The sequence below is a fragment of the Labeo rohita genome, chromosome 3, assembly GCF_022985175.1.
Source record: "Labeo rohita strain BAU-BD-2019 chromosome 3, IGBB_LRoh.1.0, whole genome shotgun sequence".
Classification (NCBI taxonomy): Eukaryota; Metazoa; Chordata; class Actinopteri; order Cypriniformes; family Cyprinidae; genus Labeo; species Labeo rohita.
In genome coordinates this window covers 20,877,660-20,902,727 of record NC_066871.1, presented here as the reverse complement: position 1 = coordinate 20,902,727, position 25,068 = coordinate 20,877,660, and the positions used below count along the sequence as shown (strand labels likewise).

General features: G+C 36.7%; 1 protein-coding gene across 3 annotated transcripts in view; it reads right to left on the bottom strand.

The window, feature by feature from the left end:
- Positions 1–4,437: 4,437 nt before the first annotated feature.
- lrrc4ba (leucine rich repeat containing 4Ba) overlaps positions 4,438–25,068 on the bottom strand; it is a 79,544-nt gene continuing 58,913 nt past the window's right edge. Inside the window, exons 5-6 of one of the 3 annotated variants that reach the window (XR_007827455.1) lie at positions 5,387–5,465; positions 4,438–5,196 (exon numbers count right to left, since the gene is read on the bottom strand). The gene's annotated coding sequence lies outside the window, so the exon portion shown is untranslated. Of the gene's footprint in view, positions 5,197–5,386; positions 5,466–9,738; positions 10,251–19,055; positions 19,177–25,068 lie in introns of those variants that run through there. The other 2 variants (XR_007827457.1, XR_007827456.1) reach the window with 2 other exon arrangements.

Genomic DNA, 25,068 nt, shown 5'->3' with positions numbered 1-25,068 from the left:
CACTTTGAAGTATAGTCTCAGTCAACTACTAGTTTAATAGTTTAATACTGCAAGTATGCTTGTAAGTTTTCTTTAAGTAAAATTTACATCATACTTTAAGGATATTACTCTGTCCCTATTTAGGTATTAATATTTTGATATGAATATCTGAACATACAAATCATCAAAAGAAAGAACAGGATATCTGTTTGTAAACAAAAACATTTTATTCTAGCTTCATGCATTCTTTTTTTTTAAACACTTAAATGTGGGTAAGTTTAAATAAAAAATTAAGAAATGAACAACATTTTGAAACCAAAGCTGTAAAAACAAACAAACTATGAATTGGATTTAGAATAATATAATCAAAACGTAGATGGGGTCCATCAACACCCCAAAGCTTGACAGTCATTTTTACCCCTTCGTTAGTCGACATTTTATTTCATAACATTACACAGTTTTGACGGTGTTTTGATGTCTGAGGATCCTGTTAGATTACATGTGGGAGCATCTGTTGTTTCAGTTTCTTCTTCACTTGTATTTTTTTGAACATTCTGTACAGAAGATGTGTACCCCCTACCATATAACAATAAAAACATGGATTCTAGGAGCATAAGAATAGCTCAAATATATTTAGACTTTTTGTAAGTATAAGTCAGGTATACTTAAATGTAATTTTAAGCATATTTCTGAGAAGTACACAAAGCCCATTTTTGAGAAGTACATAAAAAGTAGACTAAAAGCATACTTTCCTATTTTAGTTTAAAAGAAGTATACTAATAGCACACTTCTAAACTTCTTTTTCCATAAGGGTGATTACATGAAATCAGGGTTACGTAATCAGATTCCAAGAATTAAGCACCTGTAATTAGATTAAATTACATTTTAAAATACTCGTAATCAGAGTACAGTTACTTTTTTATGGATTGCATGATTACATATTATTCACACAAAGCATTTGGGGAATCAACTACTGATGAACACATTGATTTTTATTTAAATGATCACTCTGTAGGTTAACCATGTATTTTTATGTCTTTGGAAAGATTTTGTCTTTCAAACACATTAAAATTTGACAAACTTTTTTGTCATCTGATACTCTTTTACTTATTATATTTACTTGAAGTAGCCCTGAGATTTTAAAATAAATATGATAATTATCGCATTTGCATGTTCACGGTTCTCTGACGTTGGTTTAGGTCACTTGACATGCAGGTAAACAAATAGTCCAAGTTTTTTATTTTGATTTTAATGATAAATTTATTTTAATTAAACATTTTTGTGATTTAATTAATTAGTAGCTTTTTATTAAACTCATAAACCCCCTGCAGTTCCTTCACAAACATTAGTTTGTCAAACTTTAATGTAGTCTAATATAATGTTTAATGCACTTCATGTTGTTAATAACAAATTGAATATATTTTTATACTCTGTATTTTTATTTCAATATGGTATAATATTATACTATTTAAATCAATGTGATAAACAAGTTAGGTAAAAAAAAGTAATCTAAAAGTACTCTGATTACAGTATATTACCTAAAATGCGTAATGTTACTAACTACAATTTTTGTAGTGTTTGTAATCAGTAAGGATTACAGTTTTTTAGGTAATCTACATAGCGTTGGCTATAACCAAATAAACTCCTAAGACATTTCTAAATAATATCTTACACCCAGCAGTCATGGTCCCATCAACGCTCCACTTTATCTTCCCATGTTTCTTGACTCCCTCATCAGTGACATTCTGTTGCTAAGCATTCTTGCTAATTGTACCTGCTGGGACGTCGCATTCACATTGCCTCCATAAAAATTAAATGAGTGAAGTTGACATCCTTGTGTCTCTCTTACCAAACTCTCTTAACTCCAGAGTACAAGGACTCACACAAACACTCAAACACTCTGAAGCGCACGAGCAGGGAGTGTGCGCCACTTTTTCTCAGCAGGGCCTCTCGCATACTCCGTTTCGACAACGCGCAGGAGAGGCACTGTAAGCCGCTCGATAACGGTTGCGCGATACAACAGCCTACGATATGCCTCTGGATCCGAGCGAACGGGAGAGAGAGCGCTACAGTGAGCAAGACAAAACCATAACGGCAGAATGGAGAGAACTATAATTATGCAAGTAATTATGCATGAATTCCATGAGAGAGAGAGAGAACAGAGGGAGATTTTCATGCATGTAATTACAGTATAGAAACTTGGGAAGGCAGAGGAGTGAAACTCTGTAACATCATCCACCTCATAACCTCATTTATGGCAAACAGTCACACACGTGGATATTCTTGCATTTGCACGTACAAAATTGTTCTTAACGGTCTTACGCAGTAGGCCATAGTCAAATATAAATTAGGCGTTTTCCTTTGAATTCATACGATGTCATTTGAAACGGGTTTAAACTATCCACCTTATTCTTTAACATGGAAGTAAGCCTATGGGTAAGACTTCTGGTTCATTAGACGATACAAGGAGAAGAATAACAACAGTGAAACTGTTTGCACTACAAACCATGCTCATAATTAAGATAATGCATAATTATGGTAAAACATGACAATTTGCAATATCAAGCAGCAAAACAAGCTGTTTTGTACTGCTAAAAATAGCTGGACATGGATGAGATCGGAAGCCAGACCCGTAAAATTTACAAATGGCCATGTCTGCTTTTACGGGAAGAAAAAGTTGAATAAACATCACTATATTGTAGGGCTGGGCGATATGGCCAAAAAAAAATTAAATCTTGTTTTTTTTTCAGAATGTTTGACAGATTTTCTAATTTATTATTATTATTATTATTTATGATTTTTAACTAGTCAACTTGAAAATGTAACTACAGCATGATTCAAGTAACTTTTTCTCTTTATTAACCCTCTAACCCTCTTTACTAACCTTATATTCCGAGTGCACCACACATTCAGCATGATGTAAATGTTAAACAAATCACTTGTTAAATATCTTTGCAGAAAAGATGCATGAACTACAACTACATCTTGTACAAACTTGTCTTAAACTTATTATATGTTAAGAAATAATATGAGGAAAATGCTTTTAAAAACCCCCTCAAAAGTCAAGGCTTTTCATTGTTTTTTCTACGTAAACATTGACACTTTTGACTGTTGCACTTGCATCTCTCGCAGCATCTCAGGCATTAAACGAAAACGCTTAATCACGTATGCCGACGTGGTTGGATCATCCTTTTCTCTTGACTGTTATCATTGACATATTGTCAAAGTGTCTAATTTTAACGTTTGGTAATATTTCTATTCAAAAATCGCAATTCCTCTATTTCTAAAAAATAAAATCCTGGCAAAACATTACATTCAAATTAATCAATAAAAGCCCTGCTGTATTAGTATAGATAACATTCTCCTTAAGCGCTTTAAAGCAGGATGGATTCTCATTGGTTGCAAATATTTTTATGGTTCATTAGCTGGAAAAACGTTTTTAAAGCGATTCCAATTCACCTTTTGCCGGCAGTTTGATTGATCTGACCAATCATAATGCCAAATCTGCTATTCTGTCAGGCAAACAAACCAGACAGCAGAGTAGATTAACGTTGGTGGACTTGAACTTGAAAAATATTGTGTATTGACATTAAACTGTTGAAAGAAGATACTTTCTGATGTTCATTCATGTTTATTTCATACTATAACTAGTGAAAAGGTAAAGAGATGAACCGTTCACGTGCCACTTGAACTGAGGCGTTACAGTGATCTGTCAAGACACATTAAAGAGCCACAAAATGTTATTTATTATTTGAATTTCTTAAAAAAATGACAACATTTTAAAGCTGAGGCTTTGTTTCATACCAAAAGTAATCTGCTCTGTCTTGTCTGTCGGCACGTTGTCAGTGTCCTCTTTGCTCTGCATTGTATTTTTCACTGTGTGAGAACATGATGTGCGACATCAGAGTCATGGCATGCTGACATAGGATCAGAAACTAAGGGGGGGTCATTTTGCAAACTTTTGCGAAGGGTCAGTTCCAATGATATTGTCCAGCTGTGTTGTTATCATTATAATTGTGATGTGGACTCTGCTATTTCTTCTAAATTTAGAATGATTTATAACTATATTTATCGTTATAGTTACTGTTATAGTTGCCGACCTTGGTGTGAACAGGCCTTAGTCACCAATTACATAAAATACCTACAAATTGCCATGAAAATGTGTTGGACATGCAAAAATACACATATTTCCACGTATTTAATGGGTGCTTATAGTGGTGTTATATTTCCTCTGCTGTTCTGTTCATTAAGATGGCAAGCTTTTGACTTTGACTCATGACCAGTATAATGAGCTAACCGCATCTCATCACATCAGTAGCCTATATTCATCATTTCATTTCACAGAAATACAGACAGACTACTTGATGTTATTGTCATACATGAAGTGTTACTTTAAACTTATAGATGTTTGATATTTGACTTAGAGCATGGCTGGCATTTTTATCTGCCTATTGACAATGCTTCGCCAGCCTGCCGAAAAAATTCCTCATCATATCCATGTGAACGCAGTCAAATTGTGGAGACTGCATGGTTTTGCCCTGTTTGGCTAATTGTCAGTGACACTTCTGCTGTAGGTGTGTGGGCTCATCTGCTATCACAGACTGTCTAAAAAGGCTCTGAGGTCTTTTAATTAAAAGAATTACGCTAATTACAGTTTAGTGGCTGTGGGAGAAAAGGAAAAAAGCCTTTTATTTCTGGATGAAAATGGAAGGGAACAAAGACAACACACAGGAAGCCTTAAGACAGAGACGGTGTGCTGGGAAAATATGCTGTTGACGGGTATCTATTAACATCGCTGGGACCCCAGAGCTCACTGAAACAGTGAAGGCATAACTGTTTATTTTGTCAAATCTTAGAAAACCGATTACCACGTAAGGTTTGACTCTTGACGTGTAATTACTGGTAAATTTAACCCCGTAATTAATAAAGAAGATCACATTCTACAACTACAAAAGTTTATTTTTACGCACTGAGGATTGTCTACATTGGTCTTAACAGAACAACTTCTGATATCTCAGCTTTAAGGGACAAAAGAAAACTTGTCTCTGAGAAGAATCTCGCCGTACATACAGGCAAACACATCCTCGTTTTCAGCCGACATCATGCTGGGACTCAGGACCCAATTTAGATCCACACTCACAGGCGCAGTGGGAAAACAGCAGAGGTGGGAGTAAGCCGCTCATATGCAAGTCACAACCAGGTTTCAAGTCTTCAGGTCTGCAGTGAACACAATCAATCAATCAAACAAGACAAGTCAAGTCAGTGGCTCACGGTCACGTCAAGCAAGTCGAGCACTCTGTCACGTGAAGTCAACAGCTCAACTAGTTGAGTTTAAACTTATTTATTTTCCTTTAGGAATTATGAACTTTCTGAATAATGAATTTGACATATTTAAGAGGAAACTTACTCTTGCTTCTACATTACTTTTACAGCTGAACCAACTTGGAGTAGACGTCACAGTTATGTCACATGCAGCTGTGCGCGCACTGTAGTGGCAAAAAACAAAACAAAAAAAACACTGGTAACAAGTGAAGGGAAAAAAGATAAATCCATAGATTAAGAGATACAATGACAATGTATTGTTTTGCCTTTGGATGTCAAAATCAGAATGCAAATCATTTTTATAGAATACTGTCGTCAAAGATGCCATTTTAAGTTAAATGCAGACGTTTAAATGGATGGGCTAATACTATAGATGAATGAAATTTGATTTAAACAATAAATCTACATAATATTCACATATGCAGTTCATAGGGGACATATTCTATTAGCCCTACAGTCACAGCATGAAATACTAATTAAAAACTATAACATTTCACACAACGTTTACCATTTATCTAACTATTTTTTCGCACAAATACATGTTTAAATCTCCTAGTTCAGACTTTATAACTCGATTGACCTTACAATAGCGAGTTTGTCAATTCTGAGGGGAAAAAAGCCAGAAATGTGGGATATAAACTCATGATTCTGAACCGAGGAGAAAAGAGAGAACAAGTTAATTTTTGTTTTCAGAATTGTGAGATATAATCTCAGAATTGCAAGAAAAAAGTCTGAATTTTGAAATATAAACTCAAATGGACATTTTTAATTATTTTATTCTATGGCTTCCACAGACTGCTATATGAAAACTGTTATTTTCTGCTACCAGATATGCTCTGCCCACAAAAAAACATCATCACTGTTTGCTAACACTGAATTGGTCTATACAAACAAAATCAAAAAAATCCTATTTAGGACTATATAAAACTATATTAAATAGGACTATCCTATTTAGGTTTTTATATAAAAAAACCTAACAAAATTTGAGACTTAAGCAATACTGAAGCAATACATAGGCTATTATAGAGGTAAACTACCAGTCAAAAGTTTTTGAACAGTAAGATTTTTTATGTTTTTTAATAAGTCTCTTCAGCTCGCCAAGCCTGCATTTATTTGATCCAAAATACAGCAAAAACAGTAAAATTTTGAAATATTTTTACTATTTCAAAAAACTGTTTTCTATTTGAATGTTTTAAAATTTAATTTATTCCTGTGATTTTAAAGCTGATTTTTAGCATCATTACTCCAGTCTTCAGTGTCACATGATCTTTCAGAAATAATAAAAAAAAAACATTTACTATTAATATAATTACATTGAAAACAGCTGAGTAGATTTTTTTTCAGGTTTTTTTGATGATTCTTTGTACTCAAATGTTTCAAATATTGATAATAATAATAATAATAATAACAATACTTTCTTGGCCAGTAAATCAGTGTATTATAATGATTTCTGATCATGTGACACTGAAGACTGGAGTACGGATGCAGAAAATTTAGCTTTGAAATCACAGGAATAAATTACATTTTAAAATACATTATTTTAAATAGTAAAAATATTTCTCAATATTATTGATTTTGCTGTATTTTGGATCAAATAAATGGTGAGCAGATGAGACTTATTTAAAAACATTAAAAATCTTAATGTTCAAAAACTTTTGCCTGGTAGTGTACACTATGGTTGCATTTATCATGCTTTCATCAATTATAAAAGCTATGCATGTTGTGCATATATTTATTAAAGAAAATAAAATCTTACCCATCTTGCTTGATTATCTCCAATTGATTATCTTGATTATCTCTCATAACCATCTTACATGATTACCATCCACTTAGGAAGAGACCATCTGACTGACATGTAAAGTGACAAATCAATTTTTAATCGAGTTTTGTTTTTACATGCCAATTAGGGATGGGTTTATCTGTAATAGATTAAACCACAATAATGGGTTGACATTGTTTTTAATTATATGGTTGCAGTATCTGCAAATGGTTGTATAGATAACATGAAATGTGAATATAAGATAGGGAATGTGAATATAGGATATGATGTGACAAGAATTTCTGCCTGTCCAAAAGTAAAATTAGGCTACAGTTTTACAAACAATCGGATATCTAGTCAACAAAACTTTTACAAAAAAATTGATGACAATTCAGCAAATCCACTAATTTAGTTTATCTTCAAAAGTGCACAGCCTGGTACCTAATAACATGATTTTGTTTCCAGGCAGATGCCACATTCAAATGAAAGCCAGCCAGATGCTTTACAGTTTTGTGCTCAATACGGTCAGCTAAACACTGCAGGTGGACCATCTGAGACTGAGACGAGTTGTTCTGAAATTTGTGTCATGTAAGTTGAGTCCCTCACCTCTGGAAAACAGAGAACATAAGGTTAACATCCTTTATGGGCGTCTCTCTGGCTCACTTTTGTCCCAGTAAACACTGTTGGCTTTCTTGATCAAACATTGACTGATCTCAGCACGTTACGCTGAGCAATACATTTCTTCAGCTCTTATGGGCCATTTGTAAATGTGCACTGTGCTGTAAATGCTGGCAGTGTGTTAGAAAGCGAGGCATTTGCATCTTTCCACTCATTCAATTTCTCATGGCTGTTTTAAAGCTCATGATTGGTTACCCCTGTTAAGAAGACCAACTACCGCTGCGAGTCTATTTTGGTTACAGCAATTCACTCACTCAAACACAAATATGTCGTTACATGTCAGAAGAGTTTGTTAGAAGATGTGTCTTAGATGTGTTGCACTACTTCCACCAATGCTTTGGTTGATTAAAAACGTGAGGATTAAAAACAATATAGGCTCATTGGAAATACGTGCCTTTATGCATTTCTGCAAAACTGAAAAAACGTACCTATATATACAAATCACTGCAGTTTCCAGTTGAAATGAACACTAGAGGCAGTAAAACTCAGACAACTTTTATTCCTTTTCACATAAAGTATGATTTACGCAGAGTTTTGATTATTAAAGCCTAATTTCAAACAATTACTTACAATAGTGAGTTTGTCAATTCTGAGGGGAAAAAAGCAAGAAATATGGGAAATAAACTCATGATTCTGAGCCGAGGAGAAAAGAGAGAACAACGAGTTAATTTTAGCCACTCATTTTAGCGCCACTCTCTGGACATTTAACTTTGAAACTGCCGCAAAACGTGCAATAAGGTTGCAGTAATTTATATAGAGGCACGTATTTCCAATGAGCCTGGGTTTAGCCAAAGGTATAGCCAAATTAAACCTCAAATGTGATAAACTCCCCTAAAATGTACCAAGATGAAACAAATCTTTTCACTGTTCAAAGTGTTTCTGCTTTGTACTTTTTAGGTTGGATTTATGCATCCAGTAAGCTTTGTGACATGGACTGTAAAAATATCAGCACCCTTGCAAATCTGTCAGAAAATGCAACACTTCTTTCAGAAAATTGTTCCAATTGCAGATGTTTTGGTATTCGCGTGCTTATTGTTTTTGTTTACACTGCAACAATACAAAAAAACAGAGAAGAAAATTCTAACTTGATCAAATTTCACACAGAACTCAAAATGGAGTGGATAAAATTATTGGCACCTTCTCAAAATTGTAAGAAATAATTGCTTTTCAAGCATGTGATGCTCCTGTAATTTGTATTTAGACACAGCTGTGGCAAGTAACAGGTGTGGGCAATATAGTAACAACTTGCAATCAGTTAAAATGGAGAAAAGTTGACTCAAGCGTTGTGTGTCACACTAAGCTTGAAGAAAAGAAAATTTTTTAGAAAAACAAGGACAATCTCAAGGCTACAGTCAGTTAATCCACTCTTGACACAGGTTTGTTAGTTTAACAAATATTAGGGGAAAGAGAGAGAACAGAACTTCTAGTGTTTCATCCATGTGCTTCTAGAGGAAATATCATCATACTGTGCAAATTATGCGAGAATGGAACAAACCATTCCTTTTTGAGGGGGGTTTCCAGTGGGTAACTTAGTTGAAAATGTTTTTTTGGACACAAATAAAACAAGTTATATCACAATAAACACTTATTATTTTTGAAGCACACACCCAAATGTCTTGAAAATCTCATCTAACTAAAGGCTATGAAATCAATTTATATTTGAGGTCATTTTCATGCTTAAATGCAGAGTAGAATGAGCAACTTTACAAAACTGGACAGCTGAATACCAGGGTTGTATGTGATATGAACATCATTTTTGAACAAAAGAAAAGATTTTTTTTAACATATAGTAGCGTGATTGGGAAAAATATAATTGTGTAACTAGCAAAATCAAGCTTTATACTGATGAAAGTATATTTAAAATATACTTCAAGGACTTCATGAGATGTACCCACAATTATAGAATGACCTAAATATATAAATATATTTGGCACTACATCATGACCGTTCAAAACAGCCATATAATAAACTAAATACATCTTTTTATGCTGACAGAGAATCTATTATGCAATACAACATGATTCAAAGGCCAGAGATCATTCAAACAAACTTTAAAACATTTTAATAATTTAGAGTGAATTTATTATTTAAAATTTGTTAAATACATTTAAAAGGATAGCTAAAATCTTCTTTTTAACAAGTTTGAGAACCCCTGGTTAACATCTGGTACATGTTTTCCAGATTTACATGTTTTTTCTTAACTTTTGCTTGATTTAGATGTAACCTATTTTTTTAAACCACTTACTACATTTGGATTATTTGATATTTGGAAATCATTTAATATCTTTATTCATGCACTTTTGACCTGATATGGAAAAACTGGGCAGTCTTTCACAGCACACAAATGTGTTTAACATTCAGCACCCTGAATACTATCCACCGAGGAAATGCAATGTGAGGATGCCAGAGTGGATCAAAGGAAATTTAAATCTGCAATTTTTATTACAAGAAGTAATAAATATAGCTGCTTATCTTCACTGAATCTTCTCTGCAGTCCATTAGCGGTGTGATCCTATTAACAAAAGACAAGATTCACAAATCAACTTTTCACTTCATTACTCAGTCAGATGTTTACCAAGCTGTGCATTTCATTTCAGCAAATTTTGTTCCTTCAAAAACTGTTGTGTAATTGTCCTAGAAGAAAACAGCTCTTGGGAGATTCTTGCTCCCCATCCATTATCCTGCTGCTCTGGGACAGTGAGAGCAAGTACACCTTCATGCTTAATCATTAATGCTGTAGAGCAAGAGTTCATACATGTTAATTAGTAAGAGGTGGAAAGGTCATTACTGTTCCTCTCAGCTCTCCAGATACTGTACAATGCATGAACACTAGATTTATATCCAGCCAGCTGGACAGAGCTGAAACAAGCCGAACTTATGATGAAATTAGACTAAATGGCATGAGACGTCTACATGCAGAAAAAAAGAAAGAAAGAAATCAGTGTTGTGTTGTATATATGCGTACTGCAGGCTTTTGGAACAAATGAGAAATGACAAAGTGATCACAAGGATTGTAAAATGTTTGGTTGCTTCCTCAGGAAGGCATCAAAAATGAATAATATATATAAAAAAAAGCAATGCCTAAGAACTTTATTACATCTGTGGTGTTAACTGGGCATTTGTTGTCTTAAAAAAGTATGTGACTATAGTCAGTAAAACAGCATTCATTTTTTCTATAGGGAAATGGATTTTTAACTTATGAACCTTTAAAGACTGTACTGCTCACATCATTTCAATTTATTTTTCAAAGAATCATTTTTAACAGCACATTTGATGATGAAAAGCTACATTACCCATGATACTGTGCAGAAAATCCCATCAATCAAAGAGCTGCGGCCAGTAAGTCACACCTTCTCCCATGCAGCACCACAAATGCAGTTCAGTCTACCTACACTTTCAAAATGCTTAAACATTTGTGTATACCAATTATGTGCATGTCTGATTACGTTACACGTTTCGTGAGATTGTAATTCTTTCCCCTCACAAGTTGTAATGTCGTGATTCAGCTTGTTGCTGGTTGATTTTTCCCTTAGGGATTTCTTAAAGTTTTTGTTAAAGCCATGAACCAAGGCTTTAACAAAAACTCTTTAAAATCCCTAAGGGAATAATGGATTTAAAAAATAAAGAAATAAAAAATACTTCCAGAACCAACGCCCGTGAAAAAGTGGACAGGCGCTAATGTGCTCTATAATAATAGTAATAAAAATGTTTGTGTTTCTATATCATTTTAGTTGCCGTTTTTAACTTTTTATTTATTTAAACAAAGTATATTAATGTAAAAAATGAATACAGTATTGATTCCTTGCTCCTCATACTGATTGTCCTTGTGAATGGTATATACTTTTAACCTGGAAACTTTTTAAACATCAAATAAAGCTGGGTCCTTTATTGATTACACTCAGACATACCCTGCTGAAAAACAAGGCACTGTCCACAAAAACATGGTTATTTTCAAAACCATAGCTTTTTCTATACAGTTTGGCCACTTTTCCACACACAAATGGAGCATCAGGTCACTGAAACCAAACCTTTTTGAAAACTTCTGCCAGGGTGAAGATTTTCAGAAACTCTGGTTGCAGTGTTGTTGTGTAGCCAATGAAACTGGGGATTTTGCTATGTGACACTGGAGTGCACATTTTTTTTTAGGCTTCTGACTGGACAACATGGCTTTACAGTTCAGGTTATATAGCCACCTGTTGGTTTGGTATGCTCTTGACAGCGCTTCGTGGGGTGTTTTTGAATTTTCATGTGGACGAGATGCTTTTTTTTTTTTAACCAAAGAGGAAAAAGTCTGTTTATAAAAATACCCGTGTATGTGTGGCCTAAGGCTAAGGTCTGAGACAGTGTTTTTGTTGATAAAAAGTGGAAAATTTTGACAACACCATTTTTGCATTGTAGAGTAGACTGTGAAAATGGAGGCTTCTGAAACTTTTGGAAAATGCTTGAAAATACTACTGTGGACGAAGAGTGTTTTAAAAACAAAAATGCTGTTTTCAGTTGTAGATGTGAATGTAGACATAGCCTAAGCTGGCTGGCTGGTTTTAGCTGGTCTTCCAGCCAGGACATAGCTGATTTGCAGGTTGGTTTTAGAAGGGTTTTGACCACTTCTTTAGCTGGTCAGTCTGGGAGACCGGGGACAGTTGCACCAGCTGCACGCACACCCGGTTGTAAGACTAGGCTGGACGTAAAAGTCATGCTTAGAATTAATACCTGTTGCACCATCCATGATTTGCTTGGATATTTTTAGCTTTTAGGACTCATGTCTGTCAATTAAATTATTACTGCAGACATGAACTGTAATGTTTATGGTCTTTTCGGACAGGATAAGTGATATCAATCGCAAAGCTCAGTGTAGACTATGCTCTGCCGACAGTAACCGAACTAACACAAAGTGTATTTCTGCATGTATTTCTGCATTAAAATATATGATTATTCATCATCTTGCTTTAAGGGACAGCATAAATGCTTGAAAATAATTAGTATAGCCCACATAAGTACATATTTTAGTATAATAAAGTCCATTCATTATTTGTAACCCACCTGCTATCTAATAATCGCAACAAGTTTGTGCTTTGTTACTTTTAATCAGAAATAAAGTATAAGCTTTCAAATTCCGTGAATTTGATCAAAATACAAACTATAAATGTTGTTTTCAGGCTCTTTAATGTGGCGTTCACTGTTGCACCTCAGTTCAAGCACATGAACCAATAATCTGTTCCTCTATCCCTGATAGCACGCGTACATCAAGGAGAAGTCTATTTGACATCTGCATTTATATCTGCAAGACGTATTTTTTTACAGCGTTTGCTCATCTGCAATACGTTTGTAGGACGTTTCCTATCAGATGTCAAACAGACATCAGATGTCTTAGAGATGTTTATGATTTAGAATTTATGTAAAACTGACATCTTACAGACGTCTGTCAGATGCTTGTACACAGCAGATGTTTTCCAGATCAAGTGATCTTTAACAGAAATCTTGCAGACGTACTTGTGCTATTGGGGTAGCTAGTTATAGCAAAAAATAAACATGAGGGAACATCAGAACCCTGATAGCACACATACATAGCGGGGACGTCTATTTGACATCTGCATTTACATCTGCAAGCCGTATTTTTAAGAGTGTTTGCTCATCTGCAATATGTCTACAGGACGTTTCCTATCAGATGCCAAAAAGACGTCTATTAGATGTCTTAGGGTGCGTCCCAGTGAGCTCCCTAGCTCCCAAGCTTGTGAATCAGTATAGCGTGTACACAAATTTGGTCACTGGTAAGTTGGCTCACTGCATGTTGGGACGGAGTTCACTAAAATTCCGATGACATGACTACGTACAGCGTCAAAGGACAACATTATAAAACACCATTGCTGAAATTAATAAAGAAGCAGGATCTCTTTTTGATTTTATCTTTTATTCTCTTTAAACACATTGTTCTGTTACATGTTGTTACATTTCAGACGAATATTAATTATAAATGTTAATTAGATGTGTTCATGACCTGTCTAGCCATGTGTGTTTAGGTTGAAATATACTCAAAAACGGTTTGTCTTTTCAAATCTTCTATTGTGTGTCATTATATTAATCACGTTGACTCGTGTGGTTTACAATTCAAAACTGTGCCGTTATTTCGGGTAAGGGAGCATAGTGAGCACTGATTTTCAGGGAGCGAACGTTCCAGTGCACTGGAAGGAATTCACGATTGAGACAGCCCTTAAAATGGCTGACTCCCTGATCAGTGCCCTGACTACTGAACAAGGGAGCTGATTGAGACGCACCCTTAGAGATGTTTATGATTTAGAATGTATGTAAAACTGACATCTTACACACGTCTGTCAGACATTTGTACACAGCAGATGCTTTCCAGATCAGGTGAGCTTTAACAGACATCTTGGAGACGTACGTGTGCTATCTGGGAAAAGAGCTGAAAGAAACCTCATTCATCAATCTGTTTTTCAACCACATAAAGACTTAAATGTGTAAAACATGAAAAATGTAACTTAAAAAAATAACATTTACCTCAGGAAAGATATTCATTATACATCAACTCGATAGTCAGCTAGAAAAAAATGTTTGTTTGAAGAAATCTGTCATGAGAATGTGCAGAGAGACCAGATATAAAAACGAAAAATAAAAAGACTTGTTAGGAAATATTGGTGCGGAGCCTTCACCTGTTTTGACGTTTTGAGCAATTCAGTTCTTTATTATTTTTAGTTGTAGCCACTGCAGCATGAAAGTCGTCTCAGCTGTCACTGCGGAAGAATGTGTTGAAGTTGCACCTGGTCGTAGTTTTAGTTGGTGCAACAAGTGTAAATATTCATCGTAAAGCTGGACGTTGCAAAGCCTAGCGTAGGGGTTACACCCAACTTTTTTTTTCTGGCCCCAGTTGACCAACCAGCTAAAACCAGCCGAATATCAGCTAGACCAATTAATATAAGCTACAACCAGCCAACCAGCATAGGCTGGTTTCAGCATTTTTATTTTTTTTTGTTGTTTTTGTCTCAGCAGGGTGGGACAGTGTTGCCAAGTGCATGGTTTTCCACTTTAACACTGTTGCTGCGGGTTGATTTGGATGTCCGTCATATTTAGCTCCTGAAATGCAAAAAACGTGTATTTTATCCCCCAGAATGAGATTTTTAATGGTGTAGCCCCCTTCGAAATGCGATCGGGCTAGTTTTGAGTAGCTGGGCGGGTTTTGTTGTGAAAACCTGGCAACCCTGGGGTGGGAACTTTACTTCCTGATTTCAGATGTCCAAAATAGGTGACATATTTGCACTAGTTTTGTTTTACCAGCATAAACCAACCTAGAAATTTCTTGATCTTTTTTTTTTTAACAGTAAACTACAGCCTATATAAACCGTATTTCTACTCTGACCTGTATGTTTACAGCTGTGTTGGACATCCAGTGGGGTGACTACACACTTCCCACCTGATAATATTCAGTCAAATGCCATTTTTATCGTGCGTATGTTCGCATGGGACGCGACCGTAGCACCTGTGGAATCCACACGCGTGTGTTTGTGGGCATATGCAGCAGCTAGCTCACAGCAGCGTTCACATGCTAACAAGTCGCATGCTCATTTATACCCACAGTCGCATGCATACGCATTCACTGGCTGACTAGACGCTCGGAGAGGGAGAGAGAGGGGGGGATGAATGCAGCAGTTTTGAAAGAGCGTTTGGCTCGGTTCAAATAGTTGCCATGGTTTCGAGATGTTGCCATGGAAACACAAGCTGCCAATAAAACGAATCTGAATGCAATCTTTGCGGCGAGAGAGGGGATGAAGGGAGGAGAAAGGTAAAGCGAAGCTGAACAAGAGATAGAAAGCGCCCCTCCGGATTGCGTCCCACAGTAAAGTGAGCAGCACGGCGGAGCATTGGCGGGGTGGGGATGTGAGCTGGGAGGTAAGAGAAGAAAACAGCGCCGCGGAGAAAGCAGGGGGTGAGCGAGCGCTAACTATTTTAGGCCGCCTGTCGTCATAGTAACGACGGCCTCGCCATAGCATGAGGAGGTAGTGTGAGAAATGTGAGGGAGAGAGATAAACATATAGCAACGCCTTGGGGGCTCAGGAAATGTGTCCTGCGTGAGTCACGTCGATGACTCTCCTGAAAATGTCACGCTTCCTGCGCGGGAGCCGCAACTTCGGCTGTTCCCCGGACCGTCTGCGGGCCCCGTTTCTCTTTCCGCGTCTATTTGCATCTCTCGCTCGCGGTCCCCTCAGCCGTTTCTCACCCCCGCGCGCTTTCCTCCTTGCCTCGCGTTCCCTCTTGCTCCCTCTCTCTGAAGGACAGAGGTATTCCCACATTTCTCGGTCGCCATGGCAACGCTGCAGCAAGAAAGGAAGAGAGAGGCCGCGAGAGGGAGGAGGGGAGAAGGAGAGATGAGGCTGGGGATGTGTGAACAATGCTAATGCTACTTCACTGATCACCAATTGTGTATTTACTCCACCTCCACCTCCTCCTCCGCTCCGGCTTTCTCCCTCTCTCCTCTCGCCCTCACCGGCGCTGTTTGTCTTGCTGTCCTCCGCCGCGCTGCCGTCTGCTCTCCCCGCGGGCTCGAAAGTCTCTCTTTAAACAGTGCTGCCATTGTTATCGGTATTATTGTTGGGTCATTTAGCCGACGCCGGTATCCAGGGTAACCGGGGAGATGTGACATTGGTTCTCCACGTGAATACAAATATAGACAAGTATTCATCAATATCCAAAAGAGCCATTATGGGTGTAATGGCCGAGGCATCCCTGTCAGATCGCTCTATAAATAATGCAGTTTCATTAGAATCCCGCCGCAAGTCCAGCAGACTTCATCTCAACCTGATTGAGTTTATGCCCTACCTATGCATGTGTGTGCGTGTGTAACGCTCAGGACCAGAATGAGTAAATAACCCTGCCGGTAAATCAGCTCAGGTACTGGATCTGGCGTCAACAGGTGCGTGTGTGTGAGTGTGTGTTGGCACAATCACCTGCATTTACATGCAGAATTCATCCTCTTCTGCCTCACAGCGTGTGTCTCATCCTAAAGGCTTTTCTTGGTTTAATCCATAAATAGATATGCTTTGATATCACTAATTTAATTGAACGCAGCTTGTTATCACCTTCTGAAGCCTGTTGAAATGGCCTTTTAAATGGATAGGTTTTCTGAGAAATTAAACCATGAAATCAAAATTGACAATTTGTATTTCTTTTTGTGGACTATTGCAGTATTTTTATTTATAAATGAGTTTTCCGTGCACATCATATATATATATATATATATATATTTTTTCCTAGTTTGAGAAGCTGTTTCATTCGGACATACGTCATAATAGGCACCAAAAGGCTATTAAAACTTCAGTTCAATGCGGATAGGGCTAGAAGGGATACAGCTACGCCCCCAATGCTTACTGAGCATGCGCACATCAATATTGCATAATTTTTTTGTCACATTCCACAACAATAGTTGCAGTATTTGCATTACTGTAATTGCATTATTGATAATCAAACTGTTGTAATAATAGTAATAATCACTATTATGCATTCATTCAATCAGTTGGACTAGGGAATCAAATTTTGTTTGTCATTAAAGACTATCATATTACTTTAGAGGATGTGCAATATCACACCAAAGTTTTTTTTTTTTAGCTAAATTATTTCAGCTTGAAATTTCGAGTCTATATTCAATTGAATAGCATTGAGTCTAGTGGTTTATTTCTGTTTAATTTAAAAAAGGACAGAGTAAGTATTCATCAATATAACTTCATAACAACACTAATTATAGAACACATTTGTGCCATTAATTCCCTCCTGCTTATTCAGTGGCGTTGATTCAAAAGTTTTGGGTTTTGTTTTTCATTAATTTTTCCAAAATGCACTTTTTTATAAAGTCTTCATTGAAGCACAAGAAGCCATGATATTTGATATTTATTTGAAGCCTATTGAAGCCTAAACTATTAAAACTATTCGTTTCTGCAACTTAAAGTTTACTAATTTACTTATTTTACAGAAAATATTTTGTTGTTAGATTTCGTATGAATTTCACTGGTAGCCATTTACTTCCGTTTTTTTCTTTACTATGAAAGTCAGTGGCTACCAGGATCTGTTTAGTTACTCACACTCTTAAAAATATCTTCTTTTGTGTTCAACTGAAGAAACATATTCTTACAGGTTTGGATCAATATGATGGTGAGTAAATGATAACACATCTTTTCATTATTGGGTGAAGTATTTGAACTATGTGAAGTTGATTGCAAAATGTAGAAGTAAATAAACAGTATTTAGAGAGACTGACTCGATTATGTTATTCTGACTCTCATGAGTAATGTGGTTTTTCTCCAGAAATTCACTCCAGAAATTCTTTACTTACAGTTTTGTTTGTGTTTTTGGAAACAGTGTCAGTTACAGATTCAAATGATAAACCAAAAAAAGATGCGCTATTAGGCCTATTCCCTAAACTGCTGGAATCACTGTTTCATGTATTGGATTAAATGATGATAGAAAAGTCTTTTTTTGGCCAAATTATTCTTTAAATCTACAGTCAGCAGTCCATTAAAGCCAAGCATGAAGGTTCCATTTGTAAGTGCATTTATTTTTCATGTGTGAATTAAAGCCATCCTGCAGTGGAGTCAGCTACATGCACTACACACCGCTATCTTGAGTGTGAACAGCATTGATTTTGAAACGATCCACGTGCATGCGAGCGTGTGTAAATGCACGCACAGCTAAGACATAGTGCCGCCTTCGTCGAACTGCGCCTTGTTTAACACGTACTGTATAGGGAGTCGGTAGGAACAGTATGTTTTCGTCGCGCGCCCTGCATTTCTATAACCAGAAAAAATGATTTTGAACTCTGAGCACACAGATCCTCAAGCCCCTCAGTGCCATGGAAACAGCATATCTCCGATAGCAACAGTGACCGTGGTGACATTTGTGATGTAACCTGATGTTCTGTCATTTCTGCAGTGGAGTGTTTTTAATTCTTTTTTTTCCCCCGTGTTTCTTGACGTCCCTAATTGCAGCTCATTTGGAAGCAAGAACGCATTGTTGTCTTTAAAGATGCATATTAAAATCAGATATCAAAGCAGGCTGCTTCGTCTCATCGCCTCAAATGATCTTTTGTCTGACAGAGGTGTGAACCTGGAGACCTGTAAATTTAGCTGTCTCGCACATATTTTTGCGAGACTTTTTAGTCGAGCCGTAGGCAGCATAGGCACAGACTGCTTGTTATGTCACCATCGGTGCTGAAAGGCACTATTAATAATATTTCGTTAAGAGTACGTGCACGGATTGTGCAATACGGTTCATCTGACATAAGATTGTTGTTATGTTGTTGATGTGTCATTGTACTCACTCTCCGACTATCATCCTGTCTTTCTTTGCTTCGCTCACTCACTCACGCACCCTGCTTTGCAATCAATAACTCATCTTTCAGCGTCGATTTTCCTCTTCCCCACAGGAAAACAAACGTCCTTCTACAGGACAAACAAAGGGGAGAGAGGGGGAAAGAGATGATGACACACCAGAAAGAGAGGACAGGATGCGAGGCTTGATCATTGGAAAATTACTGATAACCCAGTAGATATACTGAAACTGAACCATACCGGCATTTAAAGGAAAGGGAAAAGTGGGCCAGGGGGGTGCTGGGGGAAGATTGAAAGGGTAGTTATGGGATGGATGATTAGCCCTTGTCTCCAAGGTTACCTTTTACAACTGTATCAGCGCAGAGCGGATTGGAAGAGGCGAGGAGGGGTTGTTTGGGGGGACGGCATATGGAAGGGATGGAGCTTAAGTCAGCGCAGAGATCAAAGACCCGCATTGACCCACGGTACAGCTGCATTAATTTCATATAACTTGGGCTGCGAAAGATAGACAGGTTTTAAGGCTCACAAAGTGAAAATGGTACTCGGCTCAGGATTAAAAGGCAGCTGTAATGCTGAGTTTATGACTAGGAATCTTCTTAAAGAGATAGTTCAGCCAGGAACGTTTACTCAACCTCATGTAGTTCCAAACCTGTATGACTTTCTGTCTTGCGAATAAAAAAGGAGAGGTTTAGCATCTGCTCCTTACCATACAATAAAATTGAATGGTGACTAGGGGCTGTCAAGCTCCAGAAATGACAAAAAGGCACCATAAAAGTACTATAAGGGGCCGTTGACACAGAATGCGTTTCCATTCCGCTGCACTACTCTTCCGTTGTTTTGTAAATGTGCCAGATGGATGTTTTTGACCGCTGTTGTGTTTTTTTTTAAAGGATTAGTTCGGTTCCAGAATAAAAATTTCCTGACATTTTACTCACCCCCTGTGTCATCCAAGATATTCATGTCTTTCTTTCTTCAGTCGAAAAGAAATGAAGGTTTTTGAGAAAAACATTCTAGGATTTTTCTCTATATAGTGGACTCCCGTGGGGATCAACAAGTTGAAGGTCCAAACTGCAGTTTCACTGCAGCTTCAAAGCGCTCGACACGATCACAGCTGAGGAATAAGGGTGTTATCTAGTGAAACAATATGTCATTTTCTAAAATAAAAAAAAAAAAAAAAATAGTATATACTTTTTACAATTGTTTGTCATGCACTAGCTCGACTTCACGCATTATGTAATCACGTTGGAAAGGTCACGTGTGACAAGCGAACGTGCATATAAAGTCAAACGCCCTTTACAAAAAAAGAACGATGTCGGGCGATTTTGAAGTTGAAGGAGAAAATGAGATGGACCCTACGTTTTTGAACCAAAGTACACACTCGAAGAACTAACCATGTGTGACCTTCCTGACGTGATTAAGTAAAGCTAGTGGAAAATGAGCATTTGTGGTTAAAAGTATACAGGAGTCCTTTGAAGCTGCATTGAAACTGTTATTTGGAACTTCAACCCATTGATCCCCACTGAAGTCCACAATATGGAGAAAAATCCTGGAATGTTTTCATCAAAAACCTTTATTTTTTGTTGCATTTACACACCTCAATAAGTAGATGTCCTCAACATGCATGTTTCGAGCGCATTTAAACAGTGAATTTAGCACAAACTATCTGATCTCTAACGTAGTCAATGTAGTGGAATGAAAACAAAATGGACTCTTTTCTACTGCACCTTCAAAGGAGGTAAGACGTTGTTGTCCAAACTAGCGCTAAATTCCTGAGGTAATTTTATGATTTATGTCACTCTGTTTGCTTGTAAATGCAAAAGCCCTTTATTATTCGAATTAAGTCTGATTAGCTCTCAGTGTTTTATCATTCATCAGCTGTAAAAAAAAAAAAAATAATGTTCTGAACGTGATCCCAACTGTATTGTTATCATTATAGCCGTGATGCAAACTCTGCTATTCTCTTAAATTTGAAACGATTTTTAGAACGTTATCTTTATAGTTATCGTCCTTGGTGTGAACATGGTGTGAAGTACAACTTTTAAAAAAATACATCTTAATGCCTTGTGTTTTTTTCTCCATTCCACTGCCCATGTCTAAATGTTTTGTGTGATCTCTGATCCATATGACTTGAGCCCCATAATCGTATCAATTCATACAATCACACAAAACTATCCACCTTTTTCCTTAGTAACTGATGAACGCTGTATGTCTTGCATAAACAATGACAAAAGAAAACAAGCATTGCTCGCAGTGCTTCAGTTAAAATATTGTTCGCAAAATAATAAAATAATGTGTTAAAATGTGTGCTCTAATCATTTTGTGAACAAAATTCCACCAATTTCCCCTTATCGGGAGCTATATGTGCAATCATCTGTTTTCAACGAAGCTAACCGTGCTTCGCTTCATGCCATCTACCCACTCATTAAACTACAACAGGTAAGTTCCTGCAAAAAGACGGTCACTGCAACACTAAAGTGATGAAACTATGCTGCCATGTGCTTTTCCAAAACCATTTTTCTAGGTTTAATGTTATATTATCGGCTCAGAAAATATGTTAATTTGACTAGAAACACCGGAGAGCATCCTTCCAGTTGGGCGAGACTTCCACATTCTGTAAAAGGTTTCTGTAAAAAGATTTTGAATATAGCACAAATCATTTCGTTACAATAGACTCTTAAAAATGAAAGTGCTTTAAAAGGTTCTTCACAGCGATGCCATAGAAGAACCATTCTTGGTTCCACAAAGAACCATTCAGTCAAAGGTTCTTTAAAGAACCATCTTTTTCTTACGTTTTTGCAATCTGAAAAACCTTTTCACCACAAAGAAGCTTTTGTGAAACAGAAAGGTTCTTCAAATGTTAAAGGTTCTTTATGGAACCATTTAGACAAAAAAAAAAAAAAGTTCTTATATGACATCGTGAAGCACCTTTATTTTTAAGAGTGTATGTAGAAACAGAGCAGGGCAAATGTTCTAAATCTTTTGTGGTCTGAGATACAAATAAAATCATATGGGAATAAGTTGAGGGTGAAAAAACATTTTTTTTTTTTTTTTTTTTTTTTGGCTGTACTGTCCCTTTAACCTCAAAACTACAGAGAACAGCTGGAACATCTATTAATAAAAGATCTCAACAGATGTAGTATGTAGCTTTTAGTGTGAGAGCTGTTCTGTTTATTAAGTTCAAGGGTGGAAACAAGGGGCAATACAAAACCCAAAACCTTCAATAAAAAAGCAAACAAACACAATGTGACAAGATTGAATTCGCTGGAAATAGGAAAATAAAAGATGACCGGCAGAGAGGCAGTATTTTCACAATACAAAAGTTCAGCTATTGAAAAAAAAATCTAGAGCATCTCTAAACTCTTACTACATGGCTTTTGGTTTTCAGTGGAATTGTGTTGATATAACCAGACCTTGACCATTTCAGACATAGTTTGCTGGGTATTAACAGTGATGGAGGATTCAGGGATACAGCCTGGGTCATTAGTAGCAGTGTAAACATTCTGCATGTTCAGATGCTCAAAAGAGGTGTGAAAGCAGAGCCCAGTCGAGGCTGTGGTAACACTAGTGTACGTATGTATGTGCGCCTTGAGGTGAGAATGAGGATTGTTAAGCTGCTTACATAATTTATTCAGTGCGAGTGTGGATCGGGCACCCTGGGTGAGGTGTGCCATAGCACTGTTGTGAAGGGCTGCTTAAACACTAGGCTGCCTTCAGCTGATCTCCTCCACTGAACTCTATACCAAGAACATAGGGAGGACATCAGAGTTTGATTTTTAACATTTATACATCAGGTTGCTTGTTTAGTAAAACTAAAAGTGAATTTTGAGTTGACAAGCATGCTTTTATTTATGCACGCCATTCTCACTGGGGTGGAATGAAACCTTTACAAAGAAGCACAGCACCGCTCTGCACCGTTCTGCATGTCCCTTGTTTTTGTATCTAATATGCAAAACACAAATGGACATGAAGGAACACAATCACAATGTCACCCTCACACACAGACTAACACGCACACCCTTAGGTTAGCCAATAATTGTAACCCTGAGTCAGTAGTATTCAGACGCTGACCCCGTAGCTAACCCCCACCCAGCACAGGAGGCGTGTAGACTGCGGGCTAAACATCAGCCCAGAGAGACACACGTACACACATGCTCGCTCACACAGTGCAGGCGGAGGTCAGCCATCGGGGTCAACTTAAACACCCTGCAGCTAGCCAGTCACAGCTCTAGTGTCAAAGCAGCGATAACACATTGACATAATAGCTGCTAAACGCACATACATCGATTCAGGACACACCCAGAAACTCACACCAATCACTGAGTCAGATGTTTAATGTCAACATGACATCAAAATGAACCCTATTAACTGTCTAAATGGTCTTAATGTGTGTGATACATCAGTGCATGCTGTTCCATTGGAAAAAAAGGCTATATAGTCTAAATGAAATGACTTGCTCTGCCTCTTATAGAGCCCTCGATGTGGATAACGTGAATGGAATCGCAGAATCCAGTCATAAAACTGGAATTTACAGTATAACGCGGAACGTCACCAAATTTGGTAACGTTGGATGAACATATCAAAATAGGTCAGTACACTTAAATCAAAATGCGATATAGACCAGTGTCTGTGAATATTAAGCCACAAAATACTATTTAAATGTGATTCCTGCAAATTCTGCGTATCTCTGTGTGAATGAATGGCGCAGACACACTGTTTTAATTACTACTCGCATACTGAAGCATGTGACGCTTGTGTTTTCAGCCTCTGTCGCCTCAATATATGAGTACATGAACACAAGAGCACAATCTCTGAATATAATGAGCATTTTACAGTTTCTTTTGAGAAAATCTATTCATCTATCATTTACAAACAGAAACTTAAAGATTTTCACAGCAACCCATCAAAATAAAAGTTTGGTTTAACTTGAAGAAACTGTGACAGAAATATATTACTTAATGTAGTGATAGTACAACTACTACTAATAAATTATTATTAAAACATTATTTAAGTAATATTTACCAGCAAAATTATTTACCAGAAAAATGTAAATACACAACAAAGTATTTCTGAAAAAAAATAAAGAAAATAATAAATTTGTTTTTGATAAAAAATAATTATTTAGAGATGCTTTTGATTTTTGAAATGTAATAAAACCATTAAATGTCCAGAAATATCCAGAATAATCCAGAAAATGAAAGGAAAACAGAATTTGGAAAAAAAAAAAAAAAAAAAAACAGGCTCATGAAAATACATGCCTCTATATACATTTCTGCAACATTGTAATTACGTACCTTACTACACATTTCGCGTCAGTTCAAGTGAAATGTCCACGGTGTATATGTGACTGTGGTACATTTTTATTATGTTGGTAAAGGCACGTATTGCTGTGTTTTTATTACACTGCTTGAGGTACGTATTGCAGCTGTTCATAATTCAAATATCTGGGGAGTGTCGCTAAAGGTTAATGCTCTATCATGTTGGAAATATCCCCTACACCAAACCTAACCCTAAACCTACCCGACAGTGTTAACAAATGCAAAATGGATATAAAAATGCATTTGTTGATGCATCCGTGTTATTTTAACTTCCTTATGCGGATTGTCAAACCGTAGTTTCACGGGGTTCGTACTGAAGATCTTCATCATTCAAATGCAAAGCCATATTGCGTGAGCTACCGAGCAAACCTACTACATTAGAAAACTCAAGCTGTATATGTGATGACGTCGTTAAAAAGTATCAGTTTTCATATCACGCAGCGTGTTAAAATTGTTTTGAAGCATAATATTCTGCAAGTAATTGTGTGAAAATTAGGCTTTATTAATCAAAACTGTTTAAATCATACTTTGTGTAAAAAGGAATAAAAGTTATCGGAGTTTCACTGCCTCTAGTGTTCATTTAAACTGGAAACTTAAGTGATTTGTACATATTGTACATATATTGTACATACAAGTATGTTTTTTTTTTTTTAGTTTTGCAGAAATGTATAGAGGCATGTAATTCCAA